The sequence below is a fragment of the Centruroides vittatus genome, unplaced genomic scaffold (assembly GCF_030686945.1).
Source record: "Centruroides vittatus isolate TY-2023 unplaced genomic scaffold, ASM3068694v2 contig_1154, whole genome shotgun sequence".
In the NCBI taxonomy this organism is placed as follows: domain Eukaryota; kingdom Metazoa; phylum Arthropoda; class Arachnida; order Scorpiones; family Buthidae; genus Centruroides; species Centruroides vittatus.
Window position 1 is genome coordinate 1,567,819 of NW_027120741.1, and position 16,263 is coordinate 1,584,081.

The 16,263-nt window shown below is 36.8% G+C and overlaps 1 protein-coding gene across 1 annotated transcript in view; it reads right to left on the reverse strand.

Moving 5' to 3' along the window:
* Positions 1-16,263, reverse strand: part of LOC136979418 (chromobox protein homolog 1-like) — a 60,416-nt gene that overhangs the window by 43,312 nt on the left and 841 nt on the right. The window lies entirely within an intron of this gene.

A 16,263-nucleotide genomic window follows, 5' to 3' on the forward strand; every position in this document is an offset into this window, starting at 1 on the left:
TGTTTATTTATATTAAATAAATCTGTACACAGACTAAAAGTTACCAGTATTAAAAACCAGAAACATGAAAATTTTATCAGTTTAATTCCAATTTTATCTAATGAGGGAATGGCATGATGCCAAACATCATGCCATTCCCTCATTAGATAAAATTGGGTCATGGATTTTGATCAAACTTAGTGAGGATATAGTGCATTCCCAACAAGTGACATGCACCAAGCAGTAAGACACAACACTAAAAATTAACAGAGAAAATTAAAGTTGAAAATTGCACAATCACTTAAAACTTTTAAAATATCTAATATTTACAGAGTGGTCAGTGGTTTGGTGGGGACACTTTCGAGTCTTGCTTGTATCAAGTAATTGGACTGCAATTTAAAATTGTAGACTTATGAATTCCCACTGTCGTCCATCTGTCTTTCCTTAAATTAAGAACATGAAATTAGATACATGAAAGACGAGACCAGATATGAAAACCTTAGGGGCAGGAGGCCCAATTAACTATATATGAACTTCCAATGCAAACTAGAAGTCACATTATTTCAATTCAAAAATTTCCCCTGAAAGGTGTTAGATAAATGACCAGTATGACTGTATTGTTAAAGATAAAGCATGATGTGCAGGTGCAAACCACTACTAATTTTAGATAGAAAGCATATATTTTAAATTAAATTAATTAAAAATATGATTATTATTATTTTTTTTATAAAACTATAATTTTCACTTTATAGTGTTCAATGGTTATTTGAGTTTCTTGGGCCCTTAACTGCTATGACAATTCCATTTTTCTCTGTCTTGTGCCTGTTGCATCCATGCAGGTAGTATTTTGCAAACTAGTCACTGAGCTTTGAGAGGTGTTCTTTGAAAAGGGACAAGTCTTGTGAAACGACGACTTTATTACAGGCCACTCTTTGTAGATCTCTTTCCAGACAATCTTTCCATTGTACTGGAGGGTGTCCAACAGGTCATTTACCCCGGGTGTCCCTGGTCAGCATTTTGTGTACATGTCAATTCATGTCAGTGTGGGCTTCATGTCCTGCCCATCTAATGCGTCTCTTGGTTAGTTTGTATGATGTCATAGTCGTAAACTTTGCAATGTAGTTCCTCAATGTGCATCTTTCTCCAAGTACCAGTTATACCATCTTGCACAGGTCAAAGATCTTCTGAAGACTTTGTTTTCAAACATTCACAATTTGTGTTCAGTGATTATGTACAAGCCATGTTTCACAGCCATAGAACAGCACTAGTCAAATAACAGTTTTATCATTTAATTCTCTTGCAAACCTTGTAACCGGTGCTGCCAAAGTTCATACGCTAACGTTTTCGGCCCCTCACTAGGTCCTTCTTCAAGCGAAATTTATTCTATTTTCTTTTTTTGACCGTTAGATCGAAAGATATCCTCTTTCCGGATAAAAATTCGAATTGTCCGATTCCATATCCATGGAAACCGCGTGCGATCAACATTCCAAACTTTACGTAATACGATCATGCACTTATCTTAAACTATCAAAACGCAATCCAATCACATCTTTATCCATGTCAGTTCCCTGTAATGGTCTCTCTAATCATTTTGCCTCCGTTGGTTCAAATCGCTGTCTTGAATTAGTGCCTGCCATGCCAAAGATAACTTCATCTCGTCCTTCGAATTGATTGGTTGGGTGTACTTGAAGGCTTTACATATCTCCATTCGCTCTAGCCATCGAAGGTGGTCCGTGTGTCGTGTGGTGATGAGGAGTTTAGCGCTCGTGAAGTCTGCTGTTATTTCCTGATCTGATGCGTAAACCGCAAGCGCAGTGCTGTTTCTGTTACTTCTAATATCTTGCTGATGTTCTTTCCACCTAATTTCAACAGATCTTTTCATGGCGCCAATGTACATTAAATCTCTGTTAAACCTATGGTCCTTTAAAGGGACCGCGTACACCCCTGGGAGTTTTTTTCCTGTCCGGCCTATCTTTATCATTACGGAGGATTTGAAAAATCGATGGGCATCTGTATGCGATACGTATTCCTTGTTTCTTCGCAATTCTTTTATATAAGGATGCCAACTGGGGGTTGAATGTTACCGGTACCATTCGTTGTGTCGATTGTCCTACGCTGCCATTAGTGGGTGGCGCCTGACGCGTACCGTTTTGATATTGCTTCTCTAGCCTCTGTATTATTCCATTATACCCGTGTCTCTTTGCTACTTCTCGTAGGTACTGTACCTCATTTCCTGTTCAAGTGCTTCCCGTGTCAAGCAGTGCGTGTGTGCCCTTTTTACCAGAGTGCCGAACGCCGTCATTTTGTATTGGTGTGGGTCACACGAATCTGCTGGTATGTATAGTGGGAAATTATCAGTTTTGCGGTATACGGAGGTATTTATGCCATTTTCCTTTAGCTCAATGCTCGGGTTCAGGAAATGTACCGCAGTCTCGCTATGTTGTTCAAGTTCTACATTGAGGCCATATCGGTTGTCGTTAAACTGTTCTATGAATACATTGATGCTATGTCCGTTCTCCATAGTACCATGATGTCATCCACGTATCTTGTATATAAGCTTATGTTATTACTGTACGGTGGAATTATCCTCTCTTCCAGTTGCCTAATTACAAGCTCACAGATGTCGCCTGAGACCGCACTGCCCATGGGTACGCCTCTTCCCTGCTTGTAAGTAATTCCTCCGAATTGGAAAATCGAACAGTAACAAATTAAGTGCGCCAATTCCAAAATCTGATTGTGTAACTTCTGGTCGTTCACGTATTGGAATAAAAAGTCCCTAAGCGCGCAAAAACATGGCGGCAATTCGATCGGACAGGGACTGGAAATCCATGACGGAGATCCGATTCGGGTGTTCCGTGCTTCTAAGAGTTTCTAACAATTCCTCAGAACCGGATATCGAGAATTGGTATCCTTGTAAGTGCGGCGCTAATATCTTATGTAGTGCGGTCTCCAGCTTACGAGTGGGGGCAACTGCTTTATCCACTACTGGTCTGAGTTTGTGTCCCTGTTTGTGGGTTTTTGCAAATGCAAAGAGCTTTCGTGTATCGGGGGTGTCCACTACAATATCTTTCATACCCAGTCTTGCTGCCAGTTTTGATTTCGAGAAGTGTTTAACCCTGTTTTGGAGCTTTTCAATCTTGTCGCTTCTTTGAACAATACATCTAGTATCGTTAATGTATTTGAGTAGGGTAGATGTACCAGTTTTGGCCAGTGTACCAGTTCTGGCCAGAAAACAAATTTAACTTAAAAATATAATCACCACATATTCAAATCTGTCCAATGAAACAAACTTTTATTGTTAACTGTTCACACAGTTAACAATAAAAGTTTGTTTCATTTGTGATTATATTTTTAAGTTAAATTTGTTTTCTGGCCAGAACTGAACTACACTGGCCAAAACTGGTACATCTACCCTAGCCCTGTTTCATAAGTTTCCTTCTTCATCACCACGAACTCCTTGGTCTTATCGGTTCTGATTAATACGATGTTATCCCGGAACCATTTAATTGCCTTAGATAGGTCGTTCTTGAATCGAAACTCTTGTGTGGAGGCTTTGCCTTTCTTAATCCTGCATGCGGCCACCCATCTGTAATACTCTTTCTGAATTTCATCTATGCCTATTATAACACTTTCAATGTCCGGAATACAAGCCTTAACCGCTTCTTTTTTGTGGGGTGTGGGTGCATACTTTGAGCCAAGCTTTAGTATTCGTTGGACACTCGTAGGAAGCTCCAAATCATCCCACACCATATAACTGCAATTATGTTGGGTCCTGTTCGGTACTTGGTGCTGTAAGATCCAGTTCATTTTCTTTCCGTATCATGCAGTTAGGGCGCATCCGAGCCTTTCTTGTATAATGGTTATTTTTGCATTCTCCACTTTAAGCCTATGCGGATCCTCTTGGAACATCTCGTCTTCCGTTCTTATGAGTTGCCTTAATTTCGCATAAACTTGTTTTCTGGTGGCTCTTATTGCTCTATTCAGACACATCCATCTGACTTTGGATAAAATTGGTTGATTTCCTTGCGGTAATCTTATACGGTAAATCGACATCAGGAAGACCTTTAATTCCCTGCAGGTCTTTAAAAAGAAAACCTCTCTCTAGCCTTAGTTAGGCTAACGACAATCTTGCGATAGTAATTATCAGTCAGCATAACTCCTTAATACAATTCACCTATACACACTGGGGTGAAACCATTTAATTCTCTTGCAAACCTTGTAACCGGTGCTGCCAAAGTTCGTACGCTAACGTTTTCGGCCCCTCACTAGGTCCTTCTTCAAACGAAATTTATTCTATTTTCTTTTTTTGACCGTTAGATCAAAGGATATCCTCTTTCCGGATAAAAATTCGAACAGGAAGCACTTGAACAGGAAATGAGGTACAGTACCTACGAGAAGTAGCAAAGAGACACGGGTATAATGGAATAATACAGAGGCTAGAGAAGCAATATCAAAACGGTACGCGTCAGGCGCCACCCACTAATGGCAGCGTAGGACAATCGACACAACGAATGGTACCGGTAACATTCAACCCCCAGTTGGCATCCTTATATAAAAGAATTGCGAAGAAACAAGGAATACGTATCGCATACAGGAGATGCCCATCGATTTTTCAAATCCTCCGTAATGATAAAGATAGGCCGGACAGGAAAAAAACTCCCAGGGGTGTACGCGGTCCCTTTAAAGGACCATAGGTTTAACAGAGATTTAATGTACATTGGCGCCATGAAAAGATCTGTTGAAATTAGGTGGAAAGAACATCAGCAAGATATTAGAAGTAACAGAAACAGCACTGCGCTTGCGGTTTACGCATCAGATCAGGAAATAACAGCAGACTTCACGAGCGCTAAACTCCTCATCACCACACGACACACGGACCACCTTCGATGGCTAGAGCGAATGGAGATATGTAAAGCCTTCAAGTACACCCAACCAATCAATTCGAAGGACGAGATGAAGTTATCTTTGGCATGGCAGGCACTAATTCAAGACAGCGATTTGAACCAACGGAGGCAAAATGATTAGAGAGACCATTACAGGGAACTGACATGGATAAAGATGTGATTGGATTGCGTTTTGATAGTTTAAGATAAGTGCATGATCGTATTACGTAAAGTTTGGAATGTTGATCGCACGCGGTTTCCATGGATATGGAATCGGACAATTCGAATTTTTATCCGGAAAGAGGATATCTTTCGATCTAACGGTCAAAAAAAGAAAATAGAATAAATTTCGCTTGAAGAAGGACCTAGTGAGGGGCCGAAAACGTTAGCGTATGAACTTTGGCAGCACCGGTTACAAGGTTTGCAAGAGAATTAAATGGTTTCACCCCGGTGTGTATAGATGAATTGTATTAACAGTTTTATATTATCTTTACTTTTCTGGAAACTTGTTTAGATTGTAGTTTCCAGAAAAGTAGATTGTAGAAGCTCCAAACAATGTGGCAACCTTCTCCAAAGTTTCCAGAAAAGTAGACGGGTAGATTGTTTACTTTTTGCAAGCTAAAGTATGATGTGTTAGCCTTATGGAGCCTTGAGTAAATTTCTGTTGTGATGGGGTTGTTATTATCCACAGAAACATCCAACAATCGCCTAAATAATTGGGCTGTAATTGGGTGTTATACTTATATATATACAGGGTGTTTTTTTTTAAACTGACGAGTACTCAGAGACATGTGTAGAACAATCTAACAGCCAGACTGTCGCCAAATTTGGGAGAGTGACTAAAGACTACATGGGAAAGAGATTCCACAAAGAAAAAAAGTAGTACCCAAATTTGCCGGTAGGATGGATTTGGCGCTGTTGTAGCGAAACAGCTAAGAATTTGTTGAGGGTTCACAGGGGACCGTTGCTAGTAGTAGTAGTGCCTGGGGAGTGGCACGACAATTGGAAATGACACCTTCGACAGTATGGCAAGTTCTGCGAAAAGTTCTATCCATACAAGATAAGCCACCTGCAAGAATTAAAACCAAACGACCATGCTACACGGTTGACATTTGCTCTGACATTTCTTGCCAGGATAGATGTGGACGATGCTTGGCCGTGGATAATTCTTTGGGGAGATGAGGGCCATTTTTACCTGAATTTAGGTAAAATGTCAGAGCAAATGTCAACCATGTAGCATGGTCGTTTGGTTTTAATTCTTGCAGGTGGCTTATCTTGTATGGATAGAACTTTAGAACTTTTCGCAGAACTTGCCATACCACTGAAGGCATCATTTCCAATTGTCATGCCACTCCCCAGGCGCTGCTACTACCAGCAACAGTCCCCTGTGAACTTTCAACAAATTCTTAGGTGTTTCGCTACAACAGTGCCAAATCCACCCCTACTGGCAAATTTGGGTACTACTTTTTTCTTTGTGAATCTCTTTCCCATGTCATCCTTAGTCACTCTCCAAAATTTGGCAACAGTCCGGCTGTTAGATTGCTCTACAGATCTTAGGCAGAGGACATAGGACGTCCCTAGCTGGCACCATGATTACCGCATAAGGTTATATCCAAATACATCTGGAAGTGAAGGCTTACTCAGGGGTATGGGTGGTGCAACTGGCAAGTGCACTACAGGTAAGCAAAGGCTGCAGGTTCAAGCCCTGCCCTGGGTCAGTTATTTTTTTCCAGATGGTTCTAAATCAGTAGTTCCCAAACTTTATCAGTCCACAGGTTTAGTATTTTGTCCCAGCGCCCTTGTCAAAATATGTGTACAATGATAAATCAGGCACAGAAATGAAAACTATTCTTAAGATAAACTTCACAATGTGAAGCTCACATTTATTAAAATTGAATCACAAGAACCCTGAAACTAAAATATGAAAATACAAAAAAGTATGAAATAAATGGTGAAAACCTTCAACAACAAGTAAGTTAATGTGACAGGTGAGCTTGCTGATCACCACACATTTTTTCAAAACGCAGAATAAGGTTTGACACTGCCACTCTGATTTCTACTTCTGATAAACAGCACTGAGTTCAGCATTAACATAAATTCTTCTTTTTACTGCAAGCACTTTTGACGAAATTACGTTCGTTCATCTTCAGGCGACTGAAAATGAACGAACGTAATTTCGTCGAAAGTGCTTGCAGTAAAAAGAAGAATTTATGTTAACGCTGAACTCAGTGCTGTTTATCAGAAGTATATACAACTTTGGCGTGAGTTTACTTTTATATTTTTTCTACACTCTGATTTCTCACTCCACATCAATTTTTGAGCAATATTTGCTTTTTATTACAGCTAGAGCTGAAAATCCGGCTTCTCATAAAAAATTGTCACAAACGGAGTGAGGATCCTTACAGCTTTTAAACTCAGAGTTGAATATTCATTTTTGATTGATATCCAAAACTCCACTAAAACTGAAAGAAGCAAATTTTGTTTTCAGGCTTTTGTTGCAAGAGAGTTCAATTAGACTCTTCTTCCTGCAAAGTGAATTCTGGTGGAGCTTGAGCATGGAAAGGATCTTGGGTCCACACAAATTTCTTGACATTGTCTTCCTCAAAGTATTTTACAAACCAGTCACCGAGCTTTGAGAGGTGTTCCTTGAAAAGGGACTGCAAGTCTTGTAAAACAATGTTGATCGCCATCCTCATTAATTTTCCTTATCCACAACTACAGCTTTTTCCTAAATGCTGCAACCTTCTCCAAAAGTTTCAAAATGTGCATGTAACTTGCAGAGACAGATTGAAGGCATTCAGTTTATCAAATATATTGCACAAATATGCTAGTTTCAGCAAAAAGATGGGTTTGGCAAAGTACCTGGAGTTTTCATGACCCTCCTCTTATAAAAAAGTGTGAATTTCTTGACGAAGCTTGAATGCACAGGATAAGACATTGCCACATTGAACAGCAGTAGTATAGCAGTAACATGTGTTCAGCTCGCATGTCCATGCATAGCTTTTTGAAAAATCTGGCTTTCAGTGACCTAGTTTTTACATAGTTTACTACATCTACAACACATTCTAATACCAAATTCAATTGAGAGCTCATAGACTTTGATGCAAGTGCTTTACTATGGATGATGCAATGAGTTCACATAGCATGCAGTGCTTTGCTGAGAATAAGTGCCTGCAATCCTCCATAGCAACCAGACATTGATCGAGCTCCATCAGTACATATACCTATGCACTTTTCCCAATCCAAATAATTTTCAGTTATAAACTTGTCAAGCATCTCAAATAAGTCTTGAGCCTTTTCGCTTTCAATGATGCTTTTGCAGAACAGGAGGTCTTCAATGATATTATCATCATCCAGGAAGCGTACATAACAAATAAGGTGTGAGTATTTGTTACTGTCAGTAGCTTCACCAAGTTGCAGACCAAATTCTCTGCATTTCATTTTCTCTATTAATTGATCATTGAGATCCAGAGATATATGATGAATTCTTCAACTGATAGTGTTGTTTGACAAAGGTACCTTTGAAATTAATTTTCCTGCCGATTCTCCCAGCATAATATTAACCATGTCAAGAGCAAATGGTATAATAAGCTCTTCTGCGATGGTGTGAGGTTTTTTGCACTTTTCCACTCTGTATGCGACCTTAAAAGATGATAGCAGTGCATTGCTTGGTACTGAGGCTTGTTTAGTAAACACACTTTTTTCCTTTTGTAAATCTTGCAACTTCCTACTAAAGAATTCATGAGATTTTTCAACCATGTTACAGTGATTGGTCTTGAGATGTTGCTTTAGCTTACTTGGGAGCATATACTAGAGCGTTAGAACTTTTAAACAGCGCACACACTGCAGTCTCTCTTCATTGTTTACTTCTACTGAAGTAAAGCCAAAATTCAAATAGTTATCATCGTATTTACAATATTTCTGTTTCTTTGCTACTCCACCACTTGTCGATGCTTGATCACTCTCACTTGAACTGTCAACTTGCTTATTTAATAAAAATCTTTCCATTTTCCTACAACTATATGAAAATACAAAGTGACACATTGAAACAAAGCAGGTGTCTTAAAACCATTTACTTTTCTTCTGAGATGTTTACTCTTCGATTGTTATTTAGGAACTGAACTGGTTCGCCAAATTGGTGCTCTATTTATACTAGCTGCACCACCTACTTAGAACTTTCACAAAACTTCGACAATGTCCGATAGTATACTATATAAGTCTTCTGGAAAGTTCTACAAGCTACGGGAATGATCTAGTCTAGATAGAAAGTTCCATTAGCTTTGAAGCCCTTGCAGCCTCCCCGTTTACTCTCAACAGCACCCTGGGGCATTGTGGTTCACACTTAGGGAACCCTTGTTCTTAATTATTTAATTAATTATTAATTTAGTTAAAAAATGGCATCTAGCATCTACCTATAGTGGCAAATTACTTTGTATTATTTAAAATTAGTTCAACTGTAGCCTGATCATTTAGGCGATCACTGGATGTTTCTATATACTCATCAGAATTTGAGATGTATGTTATAGTTATTGTCCCCTATGAATCTGAGGTAATTGAAGTCACTGACTCTCTCAAATGTGTACTTCTCTACCGAAAGGTTGTCAGCACTCTCACTCTGGTGTCCTCTTGTTTTTGATTCATTAACTTTCAGGCCCACCCTCTCTGATTCTGAGAGTAAAGGTCCATTTACACACAACAGTGACGTGCTGGCACAATGCAGTGAATTTTTGCCTGTGGGAAACCGTTTATCTAGTTTTAAACCACCCTGTCCAGACTTGTCCGCCACAGTGTTGTGCAGTGGCAGTGGCGTGACCATACCATGAAAGTCCAATTGACGGGAACGATATTTTCACACGGTAAATTTTGTTTTACAATGGATGACGAACATTTAATTGAAATCATGCATCAACACCTTGTTCTATTCAATTTATCTCATTTGAAATACATGGACATTGGGTACAAAATAAATATTTTCTCTGTTTTGTTTAATAAAATATGAAATGCATGCCGGGATATTTGAAAATATTCAAAAACTATAGATTCGTCATCTCAATTTTTTATAAAGAGTATGAAACTCCCATTCTGTTGATATTTTTTGTCCATGCTTGATGTACCCACTTGTGGCACTTTCTTGATTGCATTTCTTTTTCTTCTTCATCTAAACATATAGCTATCATAGCCAATTCATCCTCAGAAAAGTCCATGACGACTCACCAACAGCATGGTCACGTCACTGTGTAAATACTCATCACTGTGCCGTGCTTGACATCACTGTTGTGTGCAAATGTCCTTGCCTGTCCTGTAGTTATCTTGAAGGATTCTGTCAGTTTGTTTCCAATCCTGACTCTGCCGATTGATTTTTCTGCACACACTTGTCACTTTTATTACTTTCTTGGGTATTTCAAATTCAGACATTATTTGCCATAGTTCTTCACAACTGACACTGTCATATGCTTTAGTGAAGTCTAAGTTGGTATACCTCCTGCTTGTACTCATACTTCTTTTCCAGCAACTATCTTAGGACAAATATCTGGTCAATGGTTTACTGATTCTGTCTAAACCCACACTGATAGTCCCTAAGGCATTCTCAATATAAGGTGTTGTTTGTTTGAGAAGCAGCATTGACAGTTCTTTGTATGTTGTATTCAGTAATGATATTCCCATATAGTTACTACATAGCTCTTTGCTTCCTTTTATGTGGATGGGGCAGGGTAAATGTAGCTTTCTTTCCATTCAACTGGAAGCTTCTCATTATTCCAAATACAGTGGGTGATCAGTTAACAATTCACTGAACAAGTCTTGGAACATAATCTGTTCCAAGACTTTGTTCACTATCCGAATTGTTCATTAACTGATTACACTGCACAACAAAAAAGAAAAAAAAAATGTTTTTGAATGTTTTGTTTATTTCATGAGTGAAATCTTACTAATTTTGGGGTGAGAAAATTGAATATGGCAAAGAAAAATTTTTATTAGCTCTAGTTTCTGTGATATACAATAGGTGTCAGTATGTGATTTTAATGGCTTAAGAGACGACAATATATTTGCTAACAATGTTGAAAGTGTTTTTGAATTTTTGAAAATGTTTGAATTTCAAATTAAAACATTTCATCAAGCCATTAACATCACAGCAAACAACCAGATTGTTTTTCCTCTCAAAAAAAGGAAGCAGATCCCTCTGGACGTTCTCTGTACTGTGAGACCGACATCACATTAGAGAAGATTCCATTGCTGTCATCTGACCCTAGAAGTTCCTCCTTATTCTTTGACAAGTCTAGGTCTTGAATGAGATCACTCAATTCCACTTGACTTAGTCTGAGTGGTGTATCTTTTACCTCAAAATCAGGGTCATAGAATGTGGAAGGCTTGTTGAATTCTTCTCCCACACTTTCTTCATTTTCTACTTCAAGCTCATAATGTTGGGGTGGAGTAGGAACTAGTAAACTATCTAAATGTGGAATAGGTTGAATAGCAGATGTAATTCTTGGATATTGAACTGTTCCTTTTTTCTTCATTGACAATCCTGCCTTTATAGGAGTCAAGCAGAAATAGCAGTCATCTGTATGGTTTTTAGGCTCCCGCCAAACCATATGCACAGCAAAAGCCATACATCGTTTTTTATTTTTCAGCCATTCTCGTAGTATAACTGAACAAGAGTTGCAACATATATGTAGAGCCCACGACTTATCCTGGTCCCCTACCTTCATACCAAATTAATGGTGATAGGCAGTCTTCACAAGAGGTATCAGATTGCGTTTTTGGGATGAAAATATTATTTCACCATAAATATAACAATAATTGTTTACTAAATTTACATATTTTCATGGCATTTTGGTATAACTAGTATTACAAAAGCACTCCAAAATCAGAAATATTAACCAAGAAAAACAGAAGCAATATTAAACTCAGAGTCATAGCTACTTTTATGTTTATAATCTACAAACATATAAAAAACATTTTGCTATGTCAGTTGAGAGGTGTGACAATTCCCAAAACATAAATTCCCCCAAAATACAAATGTAGACTCTAAAAAATGATATGTCACTGTATCTCCAAAGCAAGAGCTAATTGGTCATTTTTATGGTGATTTTTGAATTCAGCAGATGGGAATACATAAGAATATGCTAATTTTGAGCCCAAAATATTTTCATTGTTGTGCAGTGTTATCGATTTACCATAGGTTTTTATGCGAATTTGATTAATTCATTCTGGAGACCCCAAAAAATATAAAAATAAATACTTTCTTACTACGTTTATTTATATGTAATATATAAAAATGCATATATACACAGTCTTGTATTTTTATTAGTCATGTTTTTTCCATTTGTAAGGGTTAAAAAATCTGTCTAATGTCGATTGCTTTTCTGCCTTCAGGATTTTTCAGAAGTAATTAATAGCATTGTAATTGTAGAGATCTCCAAGCCTATTAACCTCACCTTGGTATGGATGCCATTCTAAGACCGTTATCCCGTTGTTCTGACATCATCCCACTTATTCAAAAGATCTTTAATAGCAGATATTGGCATTAATCCTCTTTTTCAGAAAAAAACATATCTCGCCGAGTTTCTTGGTGTTTTTCATTCAAGAGTTCTTGGTGTTCTTCTGTTCTCAGATCAGTTTCAGGTTCCATTATGAGATAGCTCTTCAATGTTCTTTATTTCTCAGATGTGATTTTTGTTACTCCTTAAGCTGCTTGAGTCTTCTTGATTATACTATATCTTTCTTAGATAAGATTGAACTATGGCCTACTGTAGATCTGTTCAAGCCATTCTGCCCACTCTCTACCTTTGCTACTATACTCTCATCTTTTGAAAATAAAAACCAATGCAAAACTTAGAGTGCCCGCCCAACAGTCTCACGAATACTATAAAAGAATTTTTTCTGTCAGAAAAATAAAAGACTGGATTACAAGGGAGTTTCAGTCTCCCGCACTCCGAAAAGTTCTGAACTGTTGCCCAAAGACGAGGGAAGACCAATCGGTATTCATTATTTTACGTCACTTCTTCTTGTGTTTGTTCTGTGAGGTGTTCGTTGTCCAAACATAAAAATCTTTTGCAAAAATATTCGTTAACTGATCATCCACTGTATTTAGTAAGAGCTTGTGGATTTCCTTATGGAGACATTTACCTCCTAATTTAAACAATTTGGCAGGTATACCATCATCTGGTGCCTTATGGTTCTTCAATTGGGATATACTAAGTTCTACTTCATCAATCTAAATTTTATTGGCATGTTTACAGCATCCATCTCCTGTTCCCTTTGTGTGTCTTGGCTTTCTTTTATAATGCTCAACAGATCTTTGAAGTATTCTCGTCATCTGTTCAGGATCTTGTCCTCTTCTGTTAATACCTTGTTATTTTCAATCCATAAAAAATGCCTTTAGACTTGTATCCTTGTTTAAATGTGGCAGTTCTTTTGTACAACTTTCTAACATTGTTTTCTCTATAGCTAGTTTCTATACTTTGTATTTGTTCGTCTATGTATTGTGTCTTGGTCTTGCAAATATATTTTTTAGCATCCTTATTGCTAATTCATACCTTTCATCTGTTGGTTGTTGTTGGCAGTTGAGCTTCATTTTTGTCCTGTCCTTTACTTTTTCTCTATATCCATCATTGTACCATTCATGCTTTTTCATTGTATGCCCAGTGTTTCCTTTGCTGCCAATGTGACACAATCCCTCAACATCCACCATTGGTTGTTATTGTTGTTGGGAATAGCTTTTGTTGATGTAGCTTGTAGTTTAGCTTTCAGTGTTTGTTTCTATGCATCCTCTTTTTCCTTAGCACTTCTGTACATATTTTTAAGTTATGGGAAGTTTTTTGGTTTCTTTTATTTGTTATTCACTGTTGTGCTTTTGCTACTATCAGGAAGTCATCTGATCTGTTATCTGCACCTCAATATGATAAGAAAATTAGTAATTTGTTGAGTTTTTGTTGTAAATTCAAATAAACAACTCCACTAACCCAATACTTTAATTAAAACAGACAATATGCCAAATTATTGGGTTATAATAAGGCTAAGTTAATAATTATTAATTTAGCCTTATTATAACCCAATAATTAAGCAGATTATATATATGGTTATAACTTCAAACATGCTGAAGAATATAAAATGAATATATGTTATGAAGGAATGAGTAATAAACATTAATATTATGCTTGTATATGATATTTATATAACCAAAATGATAGTTTATCATAATTTACCTTTTATATTAATACTTATTATTTTTAATATTTTTGTAATATTAGTAGAAGTTATTCCTGAGAAATCTGACACTGTAGGAATGAAATATCTATCATAAAAGTAAGATTGTATTCATACTTCATCCTTAGACATTTGTTTCTACCTTCCATGCCATTCTAAAACATATCAGAAATTTATCCTGATTGGTCAATTTTGATTTGTTGGTCCAAATACAAACGAAAAAGTCAAATCTGACAAACTGATCTGCTAGCCTTGCATAACAGTGACTGAAAGTTCTTCTCATCACAATAACTGCTGGTTGGCTGTCAAAATCAGATCCTGCAGTTTTAATGTGAATACAGCTTAAATGGTTATTGTCTTCTTATTTTTATTAACATTTTATTAATCCTTCATTATTCCTATTAGGATAAGATGTGTATACTAAACATCCCGAAGCCTGACATATAGATACTCAACCAAATGATCACTTAAACAATCAGCTATAAATCCACTATTATTAATGATTAATTACTAAGGTAATTTGGTTTATTTAGGCAATGTCTACCTCTAGTACCAAATTACTTAGTATTTAATCATTAATAATAGTGGATTTATAGCCCAATTGTTTAGGTGATTATTTGGTTGAGGATAAGGAGTCCTTACTCAAACTCTTACGGGAGTAAATTGGATAATCAAATCATTATACACAGATAAGTTTATTAATATAGCACAACTGGTATATTTAATTCTATAAATGTATATTTAATTTTTGTATTATTAGTTAATTATTTGTAACTCCCAATCGAGTAGCTATTTTTAAGCAGTACACCAATGCTTTCTCTTCCAACTTTATTTGCAGATGAGAATGTATGATAGACATTTTCAAAACACAGAATTTTTGAATCTGCAAATAAAATTAAGGGAGAAAGTATTGGTGTATCTTAAAAATAATTAATCCCAATTATATGCATTTAAGCTCAAAACAATAGTTTATTACTATCATCTTTACTAAAGCTTGTATTTTCAACATTATACATATAAACAAAACAATATATATTTCACAACTAATATATTCATTCAGATAAATTTTATTATGAAATTTAGTTAAACTTTATGCTTTCATGAATCTATAAAAATTATTTTATACACTTTGCTATAAAAGATCTTTTATATGTGAAAAGTATATACTTTAATAAATAAATGTACAGTAGACCCCCCTTAACATGGGTTCATATAACACGGCAAAAAATTGTGATCGTGTTCATATAACATGCTAAAAGAGACTTATAACACGATAAAACATCGTCGACTTGTGTCACAACAGGATTGGTTGAATCTGGACCAATAGCAGATATTGTACAAACCCTTGAGTTTAAACAAGCACTGAACCTAACATTTATTATCCAACAGTCATAAAAATTATATTTTTATTAATGATGTCTCCAAAGTTAAGTTATTTCTCTGCGAAAAATTTGCCGATCAGGAAACATGCGCCTGCCATTCGATGAGCTGCTCCGCAATGAAAACAAGCTTAAGCAATGGCGTCGTCAAATGGTGCACACTCGGTAAGTAATCCTACAATTTTTTGTTTATAGCATAGTTTATACGAATTATTCCCAAAAAATTATACGTGATTTGGAAATGTTGAGTCAATTAGTCTAGAATCAATTAATTTTATGGAAGAAAACCTTTCAAACAGCCGTAGCCCTTAACTGCACACGTGCCAGGCTATGATTGGCTCACGTATTTAAGTGACTCGTACAACACAGATTCATATAACACAGACTGTATCTACCGTGTTATAGAGGGGTCTACTATATTTTATTTCATTCCATTTTGTATCACACCAACAAAGATAATGCATATTGTTTTGTACCATTGAGACACTGAAGAAAACTATGTAATGGAGCATTAAACTGACAAAATAAGCATTATTATTGGCTGTGTTCAGCGAACTCAACAGTTATAACAGAGCAAATCGGTAACTGTTACATAGCAACCTGGATCTGCCAAACAAGTGACATATGCATTGGAACAAAAAACCTCATTGGTTAGTTTCAGATAGTGATACATAGCATAAATGAAAGACGGTACCAAACATGACGTCAAAACACCAAACATGTTCCGAAAGAGCGCTACCACAGAAGGCATTCGGCAGAAAAATACTCAACAGCTCCAGAACTGTTGAGTCTGCCGAATGCAGTCATTGTACAAG